Genomic DNA, 12,278 nt, shown 5'->3' on the forward strand with positions numbered 1-12,278 from the left:
AAAGAGATGTGTATGTGAAAAGGACTCACTGTTGCTGGCTTTGAAAACAGAAAGGAACCATGAGCCAAGCAATGAAAGTACCCTCTAGGAGCTAGAAAAGGCTAGGAACCAACTGGGTTGGGTGGCTCGTGCCTGAAATCTCAGTGCTTTGGGAGGCCCAGGTGGGAGGATTGCTTGAGCCCAGTAGCTCAAGACCAGCCTGGGCGACATAGGAAGACCCTGTCTCTGTAAAAATAAGCATGGTGTGCCTGTAGCCCTAGCTACTCGGGAGGCTGAGGGGGAGAATTGCTTGAGCCCAGGAATTCCAGGTTGCAGTGAGCTATGATTGTGCCGCTGCACTTCAGCGAGAAACCCCATATCTTCAAAAAATAAAGAAGTCGGCGGGGCGCAATGGCTCACGCCTGTAATTCCAGCACTTTGGGCGGCCAAGACGGGTGGATCACCTGAGGTCAGGAGTTCTAGACTAGCCTGGCCAACATGGTGAAGCCCTATCTCTACTAAAAAAAAAAAAAAAAAAAAAAAACACAAAAATTAGCTGGGCATGGTGGCAGGCACCTGTAATCCCAGCTACTCAGGGGGGCCGAGGCAGGAGAATTGCTTGAACCCGGGAGGCAGAGGTTGCAGTGAGCCGAGATCGCATCATCGCACTCCAGCCTGAAGGACAAGAGTGAGACTTCATCTCAAAGAAAAAAAAAAGTCTAGGAAACAGGTTCTCTAGAGCTTCTGCAAAGGAATGAAACCTTGCTAATACCTTGATCTTAGCCCAGTGAGGTTTGTGTCGGACTTCTACAGAACACCAAGATAATATGTTTGTGTTATTTAGGCCACTAAATGTGTGACAATTTGTTTTAGCAGCAACAGAAAACTAACATATACAGGCACTGAAAAGGGCTCAAGACCATGAGGGTAATTGACAGTATGACTAGATGATTCATAACCAAGCAATATGTGTGGATGATGATTTGATAAAAAATGATCTATCTTCTTAATTCCTCTTAAGTATTATTCCAAAATAATGTTTATTTTTTATTTATGATATTCAATTTAAAAATACAGATTTGGCCAAGCAAACCTATTTGCTCTTGCTCAAGAGTGATAAGAGCATTTTCTTAAAATGTGTGGTGATAAAATACGGTATGTGTGGCAGGGGTTCTAGGTTGAACCTAAGCTGTGTCTGCACACTGAATTCAAACATGTCGGGCCAGCTCATGAGCTGGCCATGATTCTAGCCACAGAAAGGGATAATGTGCTTCATGGGATATATAATAATTGGACTCCTCAGGGCTCACGTGCTGTGCCTAGGGGTGCCTAAAACTGAGACTCCCAGGAAATGGCAATTCATTCAAGTCACCTTTAGTAATAAATGGTTGATTGTAAAGGCACATATTCACGGAAACCCAGGAAAGGCTGAGCAATCAGGATCAGGAAGAAAGGGCTAAGAAGGTGGCTATCGATTCAAGGCAGTTCCAAGACCTTAGCCGTGGGATTTTGTGAATCTTTACTCTTATGTGACTCAGACACTCCCTTTGTGTCTGCCACACTCTGTGCTCACAACAGACTGGCGTTCATACCATCTCATCTGTGTCTTTTCTGCATCATTGGTTATGCTTACTCATAACTAGGCTTACTCATAACCTGACTTTAGCCAAACCTTTGATTCAAACAAGTCCTCTCTTGACTTCCCCAGCTTCTCTTGACCCCATAGCCTTTCAACTTTATTCATGCATTTATTTGCTAATTTGAAAATATGCAGCACTTATAATGTACCCCTATGCACTTGATTATCTAGTCAGAGAGGCAACAATCAAATAATTACAAAAGTGTTGCAGGTGCATTCTGGGGGACTCAGCTCATTTGTTCAAACAAGGCCCTAGGATGTGCTGCTGGATGCTCTGTGAACTGGCTGCCTTCAGGAGCAGCAGCAATGAACTGGCCATCCTGTTTAATACAACGTGACCTTTCCCTCCCCTCAAAGTCCAGATACAGCTAATGAAACTACAGATTGGCATTTGACCAAGGACAATTAATACATTGGCTGGCCAGCAACCAGCAGTTTAATTCAAATTAATAAGCTTCCCTTAGAAGGAAGAAATTACAGCATAATGGACATTATACAGAATGGACATGTTTACCACAGGGGGATAAATTTTGTATTCCAGAGCCATAATCTAAATGTAGAAGGACTTCATCCATGGAGAACTTTCTCATTGTGAAAGAGAAAGTTAGAGAACACTTGTTTGATTCAGGAACTCGAAGCAGGGAGCAGGGCAGAGAGCAGGGTTGGTTTTACGTAGAGTACAGGGCTGTGTTTGTCACTCAAATGATGGCCAGAGTGAGGCTTAGGGAAACTGGGCCACTTTCCTTGCAGGAAAGTATCATAGCCCCAGTTAGGATTAAATCAGTTATAGTTTTCATGCAGTTTGCTTCTCAGGGATTCTCTGGGACAGTCCTTGGTCTGGGCCCAAGTGCATGTGTTTCAACACAGCATTGACTCTTATGCCAGACTCCAGGTTGTCATGTTTATCTTAAGCAATTTTCTTTACAAAAAAATGGAATTAGGCTGGGTGCGGTGGCTTACGCCTGTAATCCCAGCACTTTGGGAGGCCGAGGCAGGTGGATCACCCGAGGTCAGGAGTTCAAGACCAGCCTGACCAATATGAGGAAACCCTGTCTCTACTAAAAATACAAAAATTAGCTGGACGTGGTGGCATGCGCCTGTAGTCCCAGCTACTCAGGAGGCTAAGGCAGGAGAATTGCTTGAGAATCCGCCTGGGAGGCAGAGGTTGCAGTGAGCCGAGATCGCGCCATTGCACTCCAGCCTGGGCAACAAGAGCAAAACTCTGTCTCAAAAAAAAAAAAAAAAAAAAAAAATTGAATTGAATTAACTTTTTTTTTTTTTTTGAGACAGGATCTCCCTCTGTCGCCTAGGCTGGAGTGCAGTGGTATGATCATAGCTCACTGTAACCTCCACCTCCTGGACCCAAGCAATCCTCCCACCTTGGCCTCTCAAGTAGCTAGGACTACAGGTACAGGCCACCATGCCAGGCTAAGCCTTAGGCAGTTCTCAACGAAGTATTTTAGAGATGCCATGACATTTTAGACAAGCCATACAAAGTCATCATGGCACAACTACAGCACATGACCTTGAATTCTCCTGCTGGAACCCACAGTTAGGAGTTTATGTAGAGAAGGTCAGATTGAAAGGCAGCCCCTTACACTGTTGATTGTGGGTTGGCAACAAAGTTGGCATGGCTCAGTTAGCTATAGGTTCTGTGTCATGTCACTGCCGTAGCTGGAAAGGAGGTGAGGCTCCAGGAGTGTTGATAGTACAGGATTTTCTTTTCTTTTCTTTTCTTTTTTTCTTTTTTTGAGACGGAGTTTCACTCTTGTTGCCCAGGCTGGAGTGCAATGGTGCAATCTCAGCTCACTGCAACCTCAGCCTCCCAAGTAGCTGGGATTACAGGTATGCGCCACCACACCTGGCTAATTTTTTTGTATTTTTAGTAGAGACGGGGTTTCACCATGTTGGCCAGGCTGGTTTTGAACTCCTGACCTCAGGTGATCCAAAGTGCTGGATTGGCCTCCCAAAGTGCTGGGATTACAGGCGCGAACCACCGCGCCTGGCCACAGTAACAGCATTTTCTAAGAGGCAGATTGACTAAAGGGCTGGCAGCTCCTGGGAGTTTGTGTACTCTGCTTTTGGGAATAAAATGTAGGCACAGTTGTTCTGTTGTCTGAAGATAGCCTTCATTTTGAAATAGAAACACACAGAGAACTAAGTTTCCTCTGAGACCGTCAGGTGGTATGTCCCAAAACTGACTTGGAAAGAAGTACTTGGCAAGAAATACAACAAAGTTACTTGGGGTTATTGTGGTTTATGCAGACCCAAGTCACAGTCCTGGAACGCCGAAGCAGGAATCCAGAACTATAGATCTGCCAAGAACAGAACATGGACCAGCAAATTGGATGTATTGTCCTTCATTATGAGAGCCCAGGGGTAGAGGAAAGACAAGCACGAAAGATATTTCAGTGTCTGGAAGATCTCTAGCTGCTAGAGACCACTGGCATCACCCATCCCCTCTTTGTAGGATCCTTAGGGGCTGTCTGGTTCAGCTGTCTCGTATTACTGGTATAATAAATACCAAGTCCAAGAGAAACTAACAAACCTTGCCTACTTCAATTAATGGTTGAAGCATGAATAAGACTCGTGGGATGACCTCCTTTTTAAATGAGATCTGGCAGGAAATGATCATGGTCAGAGCTGAAATGTCTTTTGTGTGAGCATCACATTTACACACATGCTGAGAATCCATGTGTTCAACAGGTCGTCAGCATGCAGCGAGGGTGTTGATAAAGTTGTCCCAGGTCCACGGTAATGACTGGTGAATGGTGTCATTTAATCATGGAGCTGGGCAAGCCAGAAGCCTCAGTGGCCCTTGATCCCTGCCCAAATCCAGTCTATCACCAAGTCTTGTCAAAACTGCCTTCTATCTACTTCTTTTTCTTCAGAACTGGGCTCACTATCATCTTCTCTTGCCTGGGCTTCTGGGACAGTGTTCTAATGGTCTGCCCACATTTCCACTGCCTGCAATTTACTTTTCTCACAGCAGCTGATGGTCTTCCCTCTACAGCCTTATTTATTTATTTTATTTTATTTTATTTATTCATTTATTTTTTAGATGGAATCTCGCTCTGTTGCCCAGGCTGGAGTGCAGTGGTGCGATCTTGGCTCACTGCAAGCTCTGCCTCCCAGGTTCACACCATTCTCCTGCCTCAACTTCCCGAGTAGCTGGGACTACAGGCGCCCGCCACCGCGCCCAGCTAATTTTTTTGTATTTGTAGTAGAGATGGGTTTCACCGTGTTATCCAGGATGGTCTTGATCTCCCGACCTCGTGATCTGCCCGCCTGGGCCTCCCAAAGTGCTGGGATTATAGGCGTGAGCTACCGCGCCCAGCCTATTTTTTAATCGTTAATTAATGAACTTTATTTTTAGAGCAGTTTCATAGGTTTACAGAAAACTGAGCACATAGTACAGGGAGTTCCTTTATACCCACTTTCTATGCCACTCACAGTTCCCCCTATTATTAGCATCTTGAATTAGTGTGGTACATTTCTTACAACTGATAAACCAATATTGATACTTATTATTAACCAAAGACTGTTACTATGAACCAAAGCTTACATTATGGTTTACTCTTCTGTTGTATAATAAATGTGTGACATGTATCCACCATTGCAGTATCATACAGAATAGTTTCGCTGCCCTAAAAATCCCTCGTACTTCACATCCCTTGCCAGTGGTTGTTTCAAAAGTGGATCCTGTGGCCGGGTGCGGTGGCTCGTGCCTATAATCCCAGCACTTTGGGAGGCCAAGGCAGAAAGATCACTTGAGGGAAGTCTGGGCGATATAGCGAGACCCCATCTCTACAAAAAATTAAAGAATTAACCAGGTGTGGTGGTGTGCACCTGTAGTCCCAGCTACTCAGGAGGCTGAGGTGGGAGGATTGCTTGAGCCCAGGAGTTCAAGGCTGCAGTGAGCCATGATTGCACCACTGCACTCCAGCCTGGACAACAGAGTGGGACTCCATCTCAAAAAAAAAAAAAAAATTAAAATGCAGATCTTTATTACAGCAAAACATACCTCCAAAAATGCAGATCTTCTGTCTCTCCCCTCACTCAGCCTTACCTTGTTCCACTATCTAGCATTCTGTCTCCAACCATACAGGTCTTTTTGTTTCAATCCCTCAAGCCACACTCAATTCTGTCTCAGAGTTTTGCTCATGTTGTTTTTTCTTCATGAAATGTCCCTTTCTACCTCCCGGCCCCAACTCCAGGTCTTATCACAGCTGCCTCCTTCCTAAACTGTGAGCTCCTCACTGGCAAAGCTGTGTTATTGTACCTATGGTACCCAGCACATAGTGGATGTGTAATAAATGTTTGCTGAATAATATTAATAATTCAATTAATAGATGAAGAGAACAACAGCACAGAGTTTCACTTGATTGTGAGGAGCTTGGGAAGGGTACTGAAAGTTTGCAATGATGGCTAGGGGATAAAAGGGAAGGAAATGCTGATAGGAAAAATGCCTATTCAATAGGCTGAGAACACAGCTAAAAATTTGTAGAGACAGCCAGGCACATGGCTCAGGCCTGTAGTCCCAGCACTTTGGGAAGCCAAGGGGAAAGGATTGCTTGATCCCAGGAGTTTGAGACCAGCCTGGACAACATGACAAGACTCTGTCTCTATAAAAAGAAAAAAGAAAAGAATTTAATTAGCTGTGCATGGTGGTGTGCACCTGTAATCCCAGCTACTTGGGAGGCTGAGGCAGAAGGATGCTTGAGCCCGTGAGTTTGAGGCTACAGTGAGCCGTGATCATGCCACTGCACCCCAGCATGGGTAAAAGAGTAAAAGTCTGTCTCAAAAAAGAAAAGAAAATTTGTAGAGGCCTCAACCCATCGGATGGTGTCAGGGGAGAGAGCTGGATGAATAGTTACAGTGATAAAGAGTTTAAGATTTGCAGGGTGGAACTGTTCTGGTAGTGACAAAGTACAGGGTGTGGCCATAGGAGTCCACTGAAGAGAACTGGAAGTGAAGATGCTGAGTATGAAAGGTCAGGAAACTAAGAAGCTGGGTCATTGAGTGGGTGGTCCACAAAGTCAGCAAAATCTCCCTTCCGCCCAGGAAGAAGAAGTGAGACAGGTATTTAAGAAATATGGCTGATGGATGACAGAGATGAAAGGAGAGAAGATGACAAGTTGGATGTCATGGACTTCAGTGGGGCAGAGGTTTTTCATAGGGGAGAAATTGTTAGAAGGGTCTTAGGGAACTGGAAGAATGTTGTTGCTAATGCCTCCCTGTATTGGGGGCATGAAAGAATAAATAGCTTCTACTCGAAAGAAGTACAGGGGAAGTGGTAACCTCAGGGGAAAGCCAGGTTTCAGTTCAGGCTAGAAGGTGAGGGAGTTTGCAAGGTCTCTGGTTGCACATAACAGAAATCAGCTCCAGCTATCTGTGGCCAATAGTGAGTGACGGGTTGAGGGAGTTGGGTATCTTGGACAGTTGCACAAGATGGTAGCCACAGGCCTATCATTATGGGTGAGAAGATGCTATGACGGTCTTGATGAGCTGGGAAGACACTCCAAAAAGGTGTCCACTTTAAATAGTTCTGTGAAGAAGTTAAGGAAGTAGGAGAATTCACCAACAGACAGGGGTTCCATAGGACACAAATATTAATAGAATGTCTGGGGAAGTAGAGAGAAACAGAAGTACAGAGAAGTATGGGGATTAGAGTGGTCTCTGGGTTCCAAGTGGTGGTATCAGGAAAGTGGTATCTAGAATGGCAGGTACAGGAGGACCTACAAGCACATGGTGACATTTGTCGTGTCTGTCTAGCCCCTATTCTATTCCAAATATCTGTCTGCTCCCTGATTCATCTTCACCCATTGAATTAGAGTTTCTTTCCTTTGTGTGTGTGTGTGTGTGTGTGTGTGTGTGTGTGTACAGAGTCTTGCCCTGTTGCCCAGGCTGGAGTGCAGTGATGCAATCATAGCTCAGTGCAGCCTTGAACTCCTGAGCTCAAGCAATCCTCCCACCTCACACTCCTGAGTAGCTGGATATACAGGGGCACCACCATACATGACTAATTTTTTTGAAAAATTTTGTAGAGTTGGGAGTCTCACTGTGTTGTCCAGGCTGGTCTGGATCTCCTGGCTTCAAGCAATCTTCCGACCTTGGCTTCCCAAAGTACTGGGATTATAGGCATGAGCCCAGCTGAATTTGAATTTCTGACTTTCTTTTCCTCATCCCCTTTCTTTGCCCCAGAACATCTCTTAGAGCTTCACTGTGCCACCAAGACTTCTGCTACCTCCTTAAGAAGCTGCACCCTGGATTATTTCTTAAACACCCAATGTGCGGGTTGGATGCTGACCCAGCCTGCTCCACCGAGCCCTGTGAAGCCCCCACCATCTTCTAACTTACCATATTATATTGTAATATTTTTGTGTCTCTCTTGTGTTCTAATCTATGAGTTTCTTCAAGAGCAGGCATCGTTTCTTGTTCTTATTTACAGTCCTCCCCTGTAATGTCTAGCACATTGCTCATGACCCAGGCAGGGATGGACTTGTTGAATGACTGACTGAATGACTGAGTGAGTGAATGGACTTTGATCTCTTATTGTCCTGTTCCTGTAGTCTAGAAATGTTAGACTCAGAAGTACCCTCTCTGGCAAGACTTTCCCATTCTTGCCCACGCTTTTATCTGATTTTCTGGTTTTGATTTCATGCTTGCCAGACATAGACCATTTGCTGGGCTAAAGAAACCCAGCTTGAGAGATACCCTGTCCCAATTCTTCCTAGCCTGCTCCTCCCAGGATCCTCCCAGAACATGGGTCTGAGACATATCGAATGTTTTCTCCACTTCCTAAAATGACATCTCTATAATATAGGCTGAGTCCCCATCCCTGAACACTTGGGTTAGGGCCAGGATCACCTGGTCCATATTCCCCAGACTGAGTTTTTTCCCACCTTCAACACATCTACCATCCTAACAGGAGGGAAGCCCAGGTTTAGTGAACAGAGTGGCTGAGAAGTTACACGGCCATGATAATGCCTGATTTCAGGAAAGGGATTACTTCTCGAATAGCAGGCAGATGACATGAGAGCAGGTACAGGCTATGGGAGCTTCAACTGTATGGGCGATATTTTATTTCTAAGATGGGTACATACTCATTCGTGATTCCTTAAATCTCTCTCTCTTTTTTTTTTTTTTTTTTTTTTGAGATGGAGTCTCACTCTATCGTCCAGGCTGGAGTGCAATGGCATGATCTCTGCTCATTGCAATGTCCACCTCCCGGGTTCAGGTGATTCTCCTGCCTCAGCCTCCCGAGTAGCTGGGATTACAGATGTGCGCCACCAGGCCCAGCTAATTTTTATATTTTTTTAGTAGAGATGGTGTTTCATTATGCTGCCCAGGCTGGTCTCAAACTCCTGACCTCAAGTAATCCACCTGCCTGGGCTTCCCAAAGTGCTGGGATTACAGGCCTGAGCCACCACACCTGGCATAAACGTTTTGTAATCCTGAAACATTTCAATGACAAAGCTTAGAATGAGAGGTACTCAGCTTTTGCCTTAGCAGAATGCCTGCAGGTGGACCTGGGGATAGAGACAGTAGTGGTTAATGGACTCTAGGGGTTTAGGGGAATTAAATCAAAGTGTTCAGCAGAGAGAGGACAAAGGGGCAGCAGAGGGCTTCTGGGCTCAGGGCCAACATCTTGGACCACAAGGCTATAAGCTCAGTTTGACTGACTGTAAAAGCCTGTGAATCTATTGTGTTCACTGGCGAAAATCTTCAAAATAGGCAATCCCCAGCTTATTAGTTTATTTGTTGGTCTGTTGTCTGGAACTGGGAACGAGTTTTCCTATAGAAACAATATTACAAATGGTGGCTCTGCCCCAAGGCCAGCCCACACAAGCTCACAGAACCGTAATGTACCTGAAATATTGTACTTATAATACTAAAGATCCTGACCACTATTTATAAAAGTGTTTCTGTGGGAAAGTGCATTTCGAGTTTTAATGCCGGTAACACATATTCCTCAGCCCTGTGAGTCCTCTGGACTCTTGACCTTACTCCCACTGTGCTGATTCTTATCAGAATGGCACCATAAGTGCTGGCACCATAAGCAGCAGGAAGGAAAGTTAGTTGCTTTCTGTTGCTACAGAATTCAAGTTGAAGTTTCAAGCAATTCATCTTCACTGAGCTGACCCCAACCCCTACCATGTACCCTGGCCTGTGATCTAAGTTTAGCCTTTTAAACACAACAAAGAGCCTCTTATGCAAAACATGCCTTGTGCACACTATCCCAAGCTGATACATAAACTCTGTCACATTAGGGACTCAATTTGGATGTTTTTGGAATGTCAAAGATGAGCAGGAGTCTTCGTTTCATGAGGAAAATGGTCTGGAAAATTTTGGGACTGGTAAAATCCCTGAGACACTGGAATGGGACAGCATTTGAACAGGGGCTTGTATAATCAAGTGGAGAAGTCACCTGATGTTGACTGAAAGGAGATGAAAAATGTCCCTAAGGAGGCCAGGCATGGTGGCTCAAGCTTATAATCCCAGTGCTTTGGTAGGCCGAGGTGGGCGGATCACTTGAGGTCAGGAGTCACAACGCCAGGAGTTTGAGACCAGCCTAGCCAACATGGTGAAACCCCATCTCTACTAAAAATACAAAAATTAGCTGGGCATGGTGGCGCCCGCCTGTAATCCCAGCTACTTGAGAGGCTGAGGCATGAGAACAGCTTGAACCCAGGAGGCAGAGGTTGCAGTGAGCCCAGATCGTACCACTGCACTCTAGCCTGGGGGACAGAGAGAGACTCTGGCTCAAAAAAAAAAAAAAAAAAAAAAAAGTCCCTAAGGTTAGAACACTGGTGTCTTTGGCAAGGACAAGTATCTCTGAGTATGATACAGATACTCAAATACTCTCACTCAGAGAGTTCAGGTGGAGAACTGAAATCTGAAAGATCCACGTGACATTCTGGGGGCCTAAAAACTATGATTTCTTCATAGACAAAAGATATTTTCTGTTGGCTATGAAGATTGTAATTGTAGGAAACTTTCTCACTATATCCAGAGCCCCAGCCTCAGTGGTAGAGGACAATGACATGTGGTGGTCCTGTTGGCCTGGAGAAGTAGCAAGGATTCAAGATTAGAGCCTGGGAGAGTCGCAGAAGCTGTTGAAGGACAGCATGAGTCCCTGCGACACTCAGGCCTACAGCCACTTTGGGCAGTTGGGGCTTCGAGCCCTAGTGCCACACAGGGCTTATTTTGGTAAAGCACTCTGATTGGGACAATACCTTTCCTCTATGGTATACAGTCTTGATGGGACTAGAAATCAAACTGCCTTGTTCTTCTCTAGCCAGGGAACAAGGTGAACAGACTGTCTTCTTAGATTTGAATCTTGAGGCTGGGCATGGTGGCTCACACCTGTAATCCTAGCACTTTGGGAGGCTAAGGCTGATGGATCGCTTGAGCACAGGAGTTCGAGACCAGCCTGGGCAACATGGCGAAACCCTGGCTCTACAAAAAAAATACAAAAAAATTAGCTGGGCCTGGTGGCGTGCACCTGTAGTCCCAGTTACCTGCGGGGCTGAAGTGAGAGGATCGCTTTAGCCCAGGAGGTCTAGGTTGCAGTGAGCCGAGATCACGCCACTGCACTCCACCCTGGGTGACAAAGTGAGGTGCTGTCTCCAAAAAAAAAAAAAAAAGATTTGAATCTTGAATGGCATAACCTAGACACTAAAAGCTGGTTGGCACCTATTGTCCCAGCATTGTGCACCCAGCCACCTTAACCTCTAGAGTTGCCTGGCTTCCTGTCTTCCAAGCAGACTCTCTAGCTTTCCCATGAGTCCCATCTGCTACCTATTATCCTCCTAAAACAGTTGTCTCCTACTCAAGTCATCCAGTCTGTTTCTGTTTTGTATGATTGAGGAACTCTAACTAATACAGACTCTGATGGCAGAAGGTTGATAGATCAAGGAAAATCTGCCAGGACAATTTGTAAAGCAACTCAAAGCCTAAATCAGCAGAAGGAATAGTTATAGCGTATCATCTTCAGATACAAAAATGACAGTTCATATCATTAAGATGTGATGAGCTCAACTTTTACCTGATATGTTCACAATGTCAAGTTCAAATTTAAAAAACAAAAAACAAGCAAACAATAAAACCCTTTTGGCCAGGCACAGTGGCTCATGCCTGTAATCCCAGCACTTTGGGAGGCCGAGGCAGGCAGATAATTTGAGGCCAGGAGTTCGAGACCAGCCTGGCCAACATGGTGAAACCCCATCACTACTAAAAATACAAAAAATTAGTGGGGCGTGGTGGCTCGTGCCTGTGATCCCAGCTGCTTGGGAGGCCGAGGCAGAATTGCTTGAACCCGGGAGATGGAGGTTGCAGTGTGCTGAAATCATGCTACTGCACTCCAGCCTGGGTGACAGAGCAAGACTCCGTCTAAAAAATAAATAAAAATAAAAAATAAAAAAAAATTAGCCGGGCATGGTGGTATGTGCCTATAGTCTTAGCTACTTGGGAGGCTGAGGTGAGAGGATGGGTTGAGCCCAAGAGTTTGAAGTTACAGTGAGCTATGATCACACCACTGCAGTCCAGCCTGAACAACAGAGTGAGACCTCATCTCTAAAAACAATTTTTTTTTTACCTGAGAAGGCAAAGATGGGTGAGTAGAAGGAAGGTTAATATAAATATTATTCTGGGAACA

Source organism: Pongo pygmaeus, chromosome 19 (assembly GCF_028885625.2).
Source record: "Pongo pygmaeus isolate AG05252 chromosome 19, NHGRI_mPonPyg2-v2.0_pri, whole genome shotgun sequence".
Classification (NCBI taxonomy): Eukaryota; Metazoa; Chordata; class Mammalia; order Primates; family Hominidae; genus Pongo; species Pongo pygmaeus.